The 13,831-nt window shown below is 40.4% G+C and overlaps 1 long non-coding RNA gene across 10 annotated transcripts in view; it reads right to left on the bottom strand.

The window, feature by feature from the left end:
* LOC140619611 (uncharacterized) overlaps positions 1-13,831 on the bottom strand; it is a 29,121-nt gene that overhangs the window by 12,421 nt on the left and 2,869 nt on the right. For 3 of the 10 annotated variants that reach the window (XR_012019484.1, XR_012019477.1, XR_012019485.1), the window contains exon 2: positions 116-264. This is a non-coding gene — a long non-coding RNA (uncharacterized lncRNA). Of the gene's footprint in view, positions 1-115; positions 265-1,704; positions 1,851-3,822; positions 4,042-4,486; positions 4,648-7,179; positions 7,530-13,831 lie in introns of all 10 variants that reach the window. The other 7 variants (XR_012019478.1, XR_012019486.1, XR_012019481.1 and 4 more) reach the window with 6 other exon arrangements.

Genomic DNA, 13,831 nt, shown 5'->3' with positions numbered 1-13,831 from the left:
GGCTCTGGTGGTTTGAGGGGAGAGTGGGGGAACACAGCCCCATCCTCCACTTCCCTGCTGGTTCCTCTCTGTGGGAGGGCTGGGGACAGGACTAGGAAGGCCCAGGTCTTCCTACCTGACAGCCTTGGGGAAGCAGTGGTCTCTCTGCTGGCTAGTTGCTGCTCTTCAAAGCTAACTGGCTGCTGGTTGCCTTCTTCCTCTGTGTGGCAACATCCAAACACTGGCTCTCTTGTGCAGAATCTTTCTGAATCTCAGCTTCCTCACCTGTAAAATAGAAAGGAAATAAACTACCTTATGTGGGTGATGTAGAAACAGAATAAGATAATGCATGCAGGAGCACTGTCAATTGTAAAGCATTATGTAAACAATATTTGCTATTATGATTATTCTGAGGAGCCTGTTATTTGGAATATCTACTATCATTTGAAATGGGTACCTCCAGGGATCCCTGGGTGGCTCAGCGGTTTAGCGCCGCCTTCAGTCCAGGGCATGATCCTGGAGACCCAGGATCGAGTCCCGCATCGGGCTCCCTGCATGGAGCCTGCTTCTCCCTACTCCTGTGTCTCTACCTCTCTCTCTCTCTCTGTCTCTCTCTCATGAATAAATAAATTAAAAAAAAAAGAAAAAGAAATGGGTACCTCCACTTAGAGATCAAATAAGTATTTCACTTAATAGGTAGAAATAGAATTGGTGAATTTCGTCCCCCCTCCCACCTGCTCTTCTCCCACTCTTCCGCATCTCAGTTCAAGAGCAACTCCATTCTTTCAGTGATGCAAGCCAAACCCTTTGCAGATGGCCGTGGCCCTCTCCTCCTCTCACACCCTACCCACATCCAATCCATCAGCAGACCTTGCTGATTATACTTTTAAACCAAATCTACAGGTCAATAGCTTCTTCTTTTTTCCAAGATACCTCACCTATCTCTGACAACTATCTTTCAATTGGTTTTCCTTCTCTACCCTTGCTTCCCTGTGATCTTCTCAACACTGCAGCCAGAGTAAGCCTTATCAAACCTAAGTTGGTTCACATTACTTTTGATTCTAAACCCCTCAGTGGCATTTCATCTTACTCAAAGCAAAACCAAAAGCCCTTGTCAAGGTGTACAACGCCCCCATATGATCTGGCCACTGGTTTCTTCTTTGACCTTGCTCCTACCACTCTATCCTTCACTCACCAAGCTCCAGCCACTCCATCATTTTATTGTTCCTCTCACAAGCCAACCATTCTCCTGCCTCAGGGCCTTTGCCCTCTCTGGTTCTTCTGCCATGAATTATTTTTATCCAGATGATCACAGGACTTGCCCCCTCACCTCAACAGAGTTGTTTTCCCTGGTCACCAAGTTTAAAACAACACACTCTTGCCCTATCCCTCTTTCCTGCTTTTCTCCTTTCTTAACATTTAGCACCCCTGACATGTTATATATTTACCTGGTTATGGTCTGCCTTCTCCCACTAAAATGCAGGGCTTTGCCCACTGCTACATCCCCATCCCAACACTCAGCAAAGAAATGGATTCCTTCCAAACATTTCTTTATCATGACCATTTCATAGATATACCTGCCCAAATCCATTGGCAATTTTCATGCCCTTGGGTTCTTCTGAATTGGGTTCCCTTCCTTGTGTATGTGAGAAAACCACATGCTTCCTTCTAGGTCCTGAAGGGTAACAAAAGCCTATTTCCATGTTCAACTTTAAGTGTAATTACCCTGACCCTTGGGGTTTGGGGTTGGAGAGGAGAAGAGGGGATTTGCCCTTAGTGTCTGACCATCTTGAACTCTTCTTCTGATGTCTGTAGCTGGCTGGAGTCTGGCAAGAGGCATTCTCTCACAGCTCACTTTCTGGGAAGCTACACTGTGGTAAAGACAAATATGTGTAAATAACCAAAATGTCATCTAGGAAGCAGGCAGGTGTGGGGCATTTATTATATTTACAGAGGGTGGAGGGAGGAGGTGCTAGCAGAGCATATACCCAGAGTTCCACAGATATGTTACTGGTCTTTCTAGTTGGGAGATGGGGTCACATAAGACCATGAACTCTAGGGACACTCCCATCTATATTCACCACCCCACTTGGGACAACTTTCACAGGAGGCCAAAATAAAACTGTGTAGCTACTCAGCCTGTGTGGTGACCATGTCTCACCTCAAAGTGCTTTGTCTTAAGGGGAAAAGGAGCACATCTCTATTCTCAACGTAGAGGCTGATCCCTACACAAGGACCAGCTTATTTATTGGCCCATATAGTCATGATACTCAAGTTCTTCAGGTGCTAGCAGGCTCTAACTCTGCTCTGACCTTAGCTGGCACTGGGCTACCTTCCCGGTCCCTTATACAGAAAGCTGCACTTCCCTGAACTGTTTTCAGTAAGTTTCTCTCTTCCTCCTCAGACCTGCCTGGACTGGCTAGGGCACTCCACAACAATGTTCTATTTTCCCTTGGCAGAACCTGGCTCTGGCTCCAATCATTGGCCACCAGAGGTACCTGTATGCAACTACCCAGGAGAGACCAGCAGGGGGAGCCAGGAAAATTCAGATTCCTCAGCTAGACAAAAAGGGTCATGGATAAAAGCTACTTCTCAAGAGGTTCAGGTAACTTTCTCATTTAAGATACACAGAATCAAGTGCACTGTTAAAATAGCTGATTGTGAGGTTCAGGTGAGTGGAAAGCCAAATGGGATTCATCCATTCAGTCATCAACAACTATTTATTAAGCACCTACTACTACATGCCAGGCTAGGCATTGCCTATAGAGTATTTAATGACAAAGACTGCTGAAGTCCCTAACCTCATACATTAAAGTTAGTAAACTAGGAGAACAGGTAAGTGGAGGTCTAGGTACTTGGATCAAAGTGAAGATGCTTGACAGGTTCATAGGACTCTGGGAGTGGGAGAGACAAAATAACTGGTTTGAGACCAGGAAACTCCTGTAAGGGATCCCTGGGTGGCACAGCGGTTTAGCGTCTGCCTTTGGCCCAGGGCGCGATCCTGGAGACCCAGGATCGAATCCCACGTCAGGCTCCCGGTGCATGGAGCATGCTTCTCCTTCTGCCTATGTCTCTGCCTCTCTCTCTCTCTCTCTGTGTGTGACTATCATAAATAAATAAATAATTAAAAAAAAAAAAAGGAAACTCCTGTAATTCTACCAATGCAAAAAACTGCCAGAGAAAGAATGTCAGGCCCAATACAACTGCTAAAAGCAATATAAATGACAGCATACATCTCAGTATCTAAGGGAAATGGCTTCAACAAGTAGAAAGTGAAACCCTGATCAATATACTTACTTTGTTTCAAAATAATTCAGTGGGGAGAAGGAGTAAATGGGAGTAGAGATAAAACAAGATGGGCCATATGTTGATGATTCTACAAGCTGAGTGGCAGGTACTTGCTAATCATTATTCTCTTTATTTTTGCATATCTTTGAAAATTCCTATAGGAAAAGTTCATATATATCAATAACTTGATCAATAACCACTATAGTCAGGGCACCTGGGTGGCTCAGTGGTTGAGCGTCTGCCTTTGGCTCAGGGAGCCTGCTTTTCCCTCTACCTATGTCTCTGCCTCTCTCTCTCCCTGTGTCTCTCATGAATAAATAAATAAAATCTTAAAAAAAAAAAACCCACTACAGTCAAGTTTCATAGAAGACACCCTATTTGTTATGGGGGAAAACTGAACATCTCCACTCATCCAAAATTCCTAAAGAGTTCACTGAGGCTGTAGACATTTTCTCTCCTGTCCCCCTTTCTCTCATAGATCTATTGCCAGAGCCCATATCTTGATCCTTCAAAGAATGGCACAGTGAATGCAAGTTATTCACTGAGGCTCCTTACCTGTGTAATATGCCAAAGTGGGGAAGAAGAAACTCAGCCTCCCTTGGGGAAAATACTGGAAAGTAAATTCTGTCCTCCATTGCCCAATAAGGAAGGAATATGTGGTAATGATGATGAGAAGGAGATCAATGGGATTGGGATAGATTCTGCTCCCAGTAGCAGCATAAGGTCACTGGACATCCTTGAACAAATCCCACGATCTCTGGAAGCTCCTCCTTTCTAAAGACAGGGATATATTACATATGAAAATAGCACTTGTAAATGCTTGTTTGGGCAGCACGAGAAGAGTTCAAAAGACAGGTTCTTTCCCATATGTTTCATCGTATAACATTTCAGGAATGGTTATTTATTTATTTATCTTTAAAATATTTTATTTATTTATTCATCAGAGACACACACAGAGAGAGAGGCAGAGACACAGGCAGAGGGAGAAGCAGGCTCCATGCAGGGAGCCTGACGTGGGACTCGATCCCCAGTCTCCAGGATCACGCCCTGGGCCGAAGGCGGTGCTAAACTGCTAAGCCACCTGGGCTGCCCAGGAATGGTTATTTACAAATAAGCATATAGCAGATGGTAAGGTTGATGCCACCCTTGACCTCTGGAGAGCTCTGGTTCAAGAAAGAGGTTTCTTAGCAAGCCTTCTACCCCCAGAAACTCAACTCACAACTGGCAGGAAGTACTGGGTCTGAGCTGAGGCAGATGGGAGTAGTCCGAGTTTCTATGAGGATGACCTAAAAACAGCAGCCAACGTTCTCTGACATCAAGGGGGTAGGGCTTGATAGCTAATGAGTCTGGGTCCAGAAGAAACAGTGCAAACAAGGCTATCTAGAAAAGTTAAAAGCAACCCAGAAAACAGGGTGAAATAAGAGCTTAACAAAAATAGCACAGCGCAGCAAGGCAATAAAACAAACACTTCATAATTATTTTAAATGACAAGGGTACTAATTATACAAATGATCCACAAAGAAGTACATATTCCAAAAATAGTTAAACGGAAATACCGATCACAATACACAAATGTACTCAGAAACACGCTTGCCATAATAAAAGTAGAGAATTCAAAGCTACGGTAATCAAAACAACATGGTATCAGCATAAAGATTATATATGTGTATATCAATGGAACAGATTTGAGAGTCCAGAAATAAATTCATACATCTAAGGACAATTGGCTTTCCACCAGGTACCAAGACCTGGGGAAAGACCGTCTTTCAACAAATGGTGCTGGGAGAGCTGGATAGACATATGCAAAATATGACACCAAAAGTACAAACAACCAAAGAAAAAGATAAAGTAGATTTCATAAAAATTAAAAACTGTTATGCACCAAAGGACTATTAAGAAAGTGAAAGCAGGGGTGCTTGGCTGGCTCAGTTGATGGATAGAGCTTGGGACTCTTAATCTTAGGATTATGAGTTTGAGTCCCACATTGGGTGTAGAGATTACTTAAAAATAAAATCTTTTGGGGATCCCTGGGTGGCTCAGTGGTTTAGCGCCTGCCTTCGGCCCAGGATGTGATCCTGGAGACCCGGGATTGAGTCCCACGTTGGGCTCCCTGCATGGAGCCTGCTTCTCCCTCTGCCTGTCTCTGCCTCTCTCTCTCTCTCTCTCTCTGTGTGTCTCCCATGAATAAATAAATAAAGTCTTTTTTAAAAAAAAAAAAAAGAGGGAGATGCCTGGGTGGCTCAGTAGGTTGAGTGTCCAACTTTTGGTTTTGGTTTAGGTCCTGATCTTGGGATTGTGGGATCAAGCCCCATGTTGGCTCCACGTTCAGCATAGAGTCTGTTTGAGACTCTCTCTCTCCTTCTCTCTCTAAAGTAAATAAATAGGGCAGCCCTGGTGGCTCAGCGGTTTAGTGCTGCCTGGAGACCTGGGATCAAGTCCCACATCGGGCTCCCTGCATGGAGCCTGCTTCTCTCTCTCCTCTCTGTGTATTCTCATGAATAAATAAATAAAATATTTAAAAAAATAAAGTAAATAAATAAAAAATATATTTTTAAAAAGATAGTGAAAACATTGGGACACCTGGCTGGCTCAGTCAGTGGAGCATGTGACTCTTGATCTCAGGGTTGTGAATTCAAGTCCCATGTTGAATATTCAGATTACTTAAAAATAAACAAACAAACCTAAAAGAGGTGACTGGGTGGCTCAATTGGTTGAGTGTCCAGTTCTTGATTTTGGTTCAGGTCATGATCTTAAGGTCTTGGGATTGAGCCTAGTGGGAGCTCCTCACTCAGTGAGGAGTCTACTTGAGATTCTCTCTCCCTCTTCCTTTGCCCCTCCCCCTGCTCACACACACACTCTTGCTCTCAAATAAATAAATAAATCTTTACATAAATTTTTTTTTTATAAATTTTTTTTGAAAAGTGAAAGCATAACCCACAGATTAGGAGAAAATATATCATCTATTTGATAAAAAATCTATCTAGAATATATTAAGAAGTCTTACAACACCACAACAAAAAAGACAACCCAATTTAAAAAAGGGCAAACAGGAATGCCTGGGTGGCTCAGTGATTGAGCATCTGCCTTCAGCTCAGGGTGTGATTCCTGGTCCGGGGTTTGAGGAGCCTACTTCTCCTTCTGTCTATGTCTCTGCCTCTGTGTGTGTGTGTGTGTCTCATGAATAAATAAATAAAATCTTTTTTAAAGATGGGCAAAGGATTATAATAAACATTTCTTCAATGAAGATAAATGGCTAACAAGCACATGGACACTCAACATCTTGTTATTAGTTACTAGGAAAACACAAATCAAAACCACGATAAGATACCATTTTACCCTATTAGGATGACAATAATAAAATAAGGGATGTGAGTGGGAATAACAAGCTTTAGCAAGGATATGGAGAAATTCTAACACTCACACACTGCTAGTGAGAATGTAAAAGTGCAGTCACTATGGACTGGTAGTTCCTCAAAAAGTTAAACACAGAATCACCCAACAATTCCACTCCTGGGTATATACCCCAAAGAATTTAAGACAAGTGTCAAACAAGAACCTGTATGTGAATGTCCATAGCAACATTTTTCATAATAGCCAAATGTGGAAAAAGCCACCAACTGATGAATGGATAAACAAAATGTGGAATACCCATAAAAGGGATATTATTCAGCCATAGAAAGGAATGAAATATTGACATATTTTACAACACAGATGAATCTCAAACACTACTTCTAGTAAAAGAAGCCAGACACAAAAGATCAAATGTATGATTCCATTGATATGAAATGTCCAGGGGCACCAGGTTGCACTTCTGTGCAAATCCAGGTTCTCCCTGTCAGTACAGTGAGACAGTTTGTAACACAGGGTATGGGATCAGACTGCCTAGGTACATATCCTGGCTCTTCCACTTACCTTTTGCTTTAGGCAAGTTACTTCTCTATAATTGTTTCTTCATTTATAAAATAAGGATAATAATTGTGCCTGCACTGAGGGTTTTTATGACAAATAGTGTGTATACATATACATATGTGTGTGTGTGTATATATATATGTGTGTGTGTGTATATACATATGTATATGTATATACACACACACACACTTATGGGAAATCTGGGTGGGCGGCTCAGGTGGTTAAGCATCTGTCTTCAGCTCAGGTCATGTTCTCAGGGTCCTAGGATTAAGCTCCACATTGGGCTCCCTGCTCAGTGGGAAGCCTGTGTCTCCATTTCCCTCTGCCTGCTGTTCCCTCTGCTTGTGTTCTCTCTGTCAAATAAATAAGTAAAATAAAAAAAAAGAAAGAAAAGAAAAATTAAAAATAAATAAAATCTTAAAAGACATTTAAAATAGTATCTGGCATGTACTAAGTGCTCAATAAATGTTAGCTATGATGCTTTTATTTCTGTCCATATTGACCTACTGTTGGTAAACATTGGATGGCTGGATAAAATGTACATCATTCTAGGCAGAGATTGCTGGATTATCCAATTCACTGGCAAGTGAGGATTACAGTCTTTTAGGAATCCAGAGAGGAGATGTTAAAACTCTAACAAGTAAAAGTACTAATGAGATAATACTTGGACCTTTTTAAGACTTCTTGAACTGACAATGGCTATAAAACAGAGGAAACCAAATATTTCAACTCCATTTCCAGATAATTTAGACTTGCTTAAACTATCTAGCATAACAGGAGCAAAATCAGAGGTTCAGTGAGACTCTAGCTTCTAATCCTAGATGGTGGTAGTAACAACAACAACATTAATAATAATAGCAAAAGTTCTTAATATGTGTGAGGTACTCTACTAAATGCTTTAAATATATTAACAATTTAATGTTTATTGGAGCAGATTTCCCTACTATATCCAAGAGAGCAGAAGTTCAGAGCAAAAAGCATGTTTCTGGGCTGATGGCAGAAATATTCTAAGAATAGGAGGCTTTCTTATCAATCTGATGACTTATGAAGGTGACAAAAGGTTAGGCCACTCAGTGTTGGAGAGTACAAGATCCTAGAAAGTGGAAATGCTCTACCACTGCCTGGGTAGTAACAGCCTGGCTGCAACTGGGCAGAATTTCTATTTCTAATGTCAGGATAATAAGGAAGTTGCTGCCAATACTGCATAGGACAGAAGACACTTAGCAGTGATGGCTGACTTCCAACTGAGCCATTAAGGTAAATGTAAAAGAAAGCTCCAGGTAGAAATATCATTAGGAACTCAGAGAACACACTGAGTGTTTGAAGCTGGTACTTAACCTTCTATTATTGGACTCAGGGTCTTGCCATGCTGGGGCCAATCTGAGTCCACTTATGACACCCCCTTATGCCTTATATAATACTGCTCATTTCTGTTATCTGGGCTTTGCAAAGTCAATTGGGGCAACAATCTCTTACGGGTGGGCCTTAGAGTACTAAGATGTTGATTTCTCCTGTCTTTGCATTTCCTTCCAGCCACAATCATTCTATGATCTTCTATGGGATTCCTTTTTTTCTTTTAATTTTATTTATTTATTCATGAGAGACAGAGAGGCAGAGACGCAGGTAGAGGGAGAAGCAGGCTCCATGCAGGGAGCCTGATGTGGGACTCGATCCTAGGTCTCCAGAATCACGCCCTGGACTGAAGGTGGCGCTAAACTGCTGAGCCACCCAGGCTGCCCCTATGGGATTCCTTTTCTCTTCTCTCCATTTCACTGTAACAGAGTCTGAAGAATATATAATATTTATTAGTATTCCCTGACATACAAATCCTTTAAAGGATATTTCTTAAGAGGAGATGGGATGGAGCCAACCGTGAGAAAAGATAAATAGAGAAAGTTTTGAAGAGAATAGTTCACATGACAGCCTAGTGAGAATGACACCCAGGAGAGAACTGAGATAGATGATAAAAGGAAAAGCAGTGCCTGACACAGAGGATACTCAAGAGCTGTTTGGGGACTGAAAGAATAAACAGTAGCAGGAGAATAAAATATCAGGATTCTAAAGGTGGAACAGACATTTCCCAGCTACCTTGATTCCCAGACTCAGCATATATTTAATAGATAAACATCTGATTTACACATTTATGTAAATTCAAATGCTAACTACAACCCTGAATGGTAAAGTAATTCATGGAAAACACTCTAGTCCAGGACTTGGCACACCTAAAATACACAGATGAACATTTTTTTTTTTTTTTTTACATTTTGAAGACAGAGCAAAGATTAGGTCAAAAGCATTGCCTTCCTAAAATTAACCCATAGATCCTATGCCACATGACTGCCTAGACTAGGCCTAGTATTCGGCCAAGATTAATTGCTCCAATTCCAAACTCAGGACTTTTCTTTTCCTGCTCCCTTTCCCTGACAGCTTAGAACTCCTAAGCAACTGTTTTGTTTTTTTAAAGATTTTATTTATTTATTCATGAGAGACACAGAGAGAGAGAGAAAGAGAGGCAGAGACACAGGCAGAGGGAGAAGCAGGCTCCATGCAAGGAGCCCGACACGGGACCCAATCCCGAGACTCCAAGATCACACCTGCAGGATAAAATCTATACTCAGAAACCTCCATAACTTGGTCAGTAAGTATTCAGCTCTTCAGCTGCATGTTTTTTGGTCTCATTTTAATCACCACCCTGAATTCCCCACTAGTCATAGTGATAGCCTACATTTCTAGGCTTCTGCACATTGTCTGACCTGCCAAGAACACTAATTCCTACCCCATTCAGATTTTACTTTTTCTGATAAGCCTTTCCTAACCTCCTAAATGTAGGTCATAAGCCCCTCCTGTGAGTTCTCACAGCCCCCAGTACTAATCTCTGCTGTAGCATTTATTTCACTGTTGTTTTGCCTACTAGTATCTGCTCTATCACAAAATTAGGAGCTTCTTGAGAAAAAGGACCTTGTAGAGTTCACTGTTATATCCTCGATACTCAGTTTAGTGCCTGCTAGGTATGCAGTGGATGTTTAATAATCACTGAATCAATATGCCTTTATAGTCTGTATCATACTCTTTAACACTACTTATAAATGCTGTTTAATGTTTTTATTTTCCTGTGTTAGCCTGATCTTTATAACCAGATTTTAAGTTTCTGGAAGATAGAAATATACTAGTACTTAAAAAAAAAAAAGATATATACTAGTACTTTGAAGTTAGAGGTTACTGACACAGCTAATATTTATTCAGGACTGAATATCAACAATCCAATGGTATAGGTACTATTTTTTCTCTCTCTCAACCTCCACCTGAGGAAATTGAATCATAGAGAATTTAGTAGCTTCCCTAAGATGACATAGCTAATAAGAAGCAGAGCTGGGATTTGAATGCTGACATTGGTATCTGTACTCTTAATCATGATAATAACAGGCTATGGAAATTTAGAATTACGGATGCTAATTTATCCAAAACTATACTGTAGTGCTGAGACTGGAACTCAGGTCTTTCTAAAGCCTACACTTTTTTTTTTTTTTAAAGATTTTATGTATTTATTCATGAGAGACAGAGAGAGAGAGGCAGAGACACAGGCAGAGGGAGAAGCAGGCTCCATGCAGGGAGCACCCATCTGGGACTCGATCTCAGGACTCCAGGATGACGACCTGGGCTGAAGGCAGGTGCTAAACCACTGAGCCACCCAGGGATCCCCTAAAGCCTACATTCTTAATTATTTGACATACTGCTTCTCTTGCTTTAAATGTCAGCACTAAAGCTCATATTGGGTGTTGATAATTTTAAAAGCTGCAGCTCCAGTTTACTGAGATTGAAGAATATTACATTCCTTTCCAAAAGTGGCATCACTGTAGTTTACTGGGTTAATTTACCTTAAATATTAACAGCCTAGTCTTATTAGCCAATTAAGTTTATAGTCTCTAGTGTTATCCCTGCAATACCAAATACTGTGTTTTCCTCAATGTAAAAACCCATGTTTTCTAAGACTGACCTCTAAGTAAAAAGCTACTCTCATTCAGAAATTTACTCTTCCTTTTATTTCTCAAAACCAGCTATGAGATATTCCCAAATTCTCTGCTTTTGTGGCTCCTCAGTTTTTCAGTGTAGAATGTCTTGTTTCTGAAAGTAACCTATTATCCACAAACTCTCTTGGCTGTTTTATTGTTTATCCTTAAAAAATTACTATTCTCTGTAGGCTTATTAGACTCTTTGTCTTTATGTGGTACTCTGCTTTTCCTCTTTATCTCAAACATTTATTAAACACTTAACTGTGTATCAAAATGCAAATAACCTAACTCATTGAAGGCCATACTTTCAAAGAAAATGTCCTTGGGGCTTAGATATTGGAATATGATTTCCTTAACAAGCTTCATAAAGTCATCCTCTGCTCAGTTTACAATTATACACCCAAATATCTTTCAGCGAAATCTCAGTAGCTACTTCTACGGTGCATTATATGGAGAGAATAGCTGGAGCCAACTCATTGGATTTTTTTTTTTTTTTCATTGGATCTTATTCCAAAGATTTTTACCAACATTTAGCCCTCTTTGGCTGACAAAAAAGATTAAGTGGTTTTTTTTGTTTGTTTGTTTGTTTTGTTTTTTGTTTTTTTTAATTCATGAGAGACACAGAAACATAGGTAGAGGGAGTAGTAGGCTACCCGCAGGAAGCTGGATGCAGGACTCAATCCCAGGACTCCAGGGATCATTACCTGAGCCAAAGGCAGATGCTCAACCACTGAACCACCCAGGTGCAAGGTTCTTAAATTTGTTTTATTTATTTATTTATTTATTTATTTATTTATTTATTTATTTATTTATTTATTTATTTATTTATATTTATTCATGAAGACACAGGCAGAGAGAGAAGCAGGCTCCATACAGGGAGCCTGACAAGGGACTTGATCCCAGGTCGCCAAGATCACCGCCCTGGGCTGAAGGTTGCGCTAAACCTCTTAGCCACCGGGCTGCCTGGTTCTTGTTTTTTTGTTGTTGTTGTTGTTCTTAAGTTTTGTAACAGCTTCCTCATTAGAACTCTTCCACTAACATCCCCTATTATCAAAATGAACTGCCCATCTTTCTTGGAAAATGCTCTGGAAGTTATTTCCTGAGTTAACAGTATGGCTTTGTCTCTCTGGATCAGTAATTATTTAACATAAAACTGAGAGTCAAACATCCCTGAAATATTTAGTAAAATATAAGTACTCTACCTCACAACGTTTTCCTCAGGGATATATGCAATCCAAAATGAGTATTTGGGGATCCCTGGGTGGCGCAGCGGTTTGGCGCCTGCCTTTGGCCCAGGGTGCAATCCTGGAGACCCAGGATCGTATCCCACATCGGGCTCCCGGTGCATGGAGCCTGCTTCTCCCTCTGCCTATGTCTCTGCCTCTCTCTCTCTGTGACTATCATAAATAAATAAAAAAACTTAAAACAAAACAAAATGAGTATTTGAATAGTGCTGTATCATATTATTATTGCAGTAATATTTCCAAAATAAATATGGAGTTTGGAGTAACTATAAGCCATAAAATATGGCCATATTGCTCCAATACATGAAGCAAAGTTCAAAACGAGATCATAAGACTAAAACATCATCAATGATGATAAAAGGCACATCTCTGAACTAAATCTGATTTCCTTGAGGAAGGAAGATACTGAACCTACTATAATAGAGAATATGCCTTTGAAGGACTGAGGAACAAGCCTGTCATTCCAGAAAAAATCAAATCACGCAGATAAATGTCTTACAGGCGAGAAAAAAGCAGAAATGACTAAGCTGAAAAAAATCTCCTCTAGCCTGTCTTACATCTTTTACAGGTAGTGCTGTTCCTGATAAGACATATGGCACAAAATATGGTTTCTTTCTATACTAAAGGTGTGTAAATTACAGAAGATAGCAGTTTTCTGAATAGAAAACTTAGATAACAGCAACAGGTAATGAGGTTTGGAATTCTGAGGAAGAAATACCGGCACCCCTACCTGGGTGCAGTAGATAATCTAAAATGGTACAAGTGCTGGCCTGTGTATGTAGCCTGTCTCTGTTATAATCAGAGGGGAAAGTATTATAATCTGGGAGAAGTAGCCCTTCAGAGTCTGAGGAGCATTTCATCAGACAATAACTGAACACTCACTGCATACAAAGGCAATAGATTAGATGCTTAGGAATCCATCCAAAAGAACCCCCTGCTACTCTGAAATTAAAAGCTGCATTCTCATTTTCTCAAGCTTATATATTTTATGTAATGAAACAAAATGTACATCGTATTTTTCTTGTAGTGGTATAAGTCCGCAAGAAAAAGTGTGCAAAGAACCCTTCCCCTTTGGCCTTCTGCCTATAGAAATATCCACCTGATTCCCTGAAAATGTTAGCTTTCTTTAGCAAGTGAAATACACCCTATTATTCTCTCCTTGACCCTGTTTTACTGTTTTTCACGACACTTAAGACCACCTGACACTTTACATATTTATCATTTATCTTTCCCAATCAAAATATAAGCTCTCATAAGGGCAGAGATTTCAAGTATTTTGTTCACAGATACATTCTCAGTATCTGGAACTATATCTAGTATGTGGTAAGTTCTCAAAAAATTATAAAATTAATAAAAGTGTTTTAAAAGGCCCCCTTAATGCTGTGTTACAATTATTAAATT

This window comes from Canis lupus, chromosome 27 (assembly GCF_048164855.1).
Source record: "Canis lupus baileyi chromosome 27, mCanLup2.hap1, whole genome shotgun sequence".
In the NCBI taxonomy this organism is placed as follows: domain Eukaryota; kingdom Metazoa; phylum Chordata; class Mammalia; order Carnivora; family Canidae; genus Canis; species Canis lupus.
This window is presented reverse-complemented; position numbering and strand designations above follow the sequence as displayed.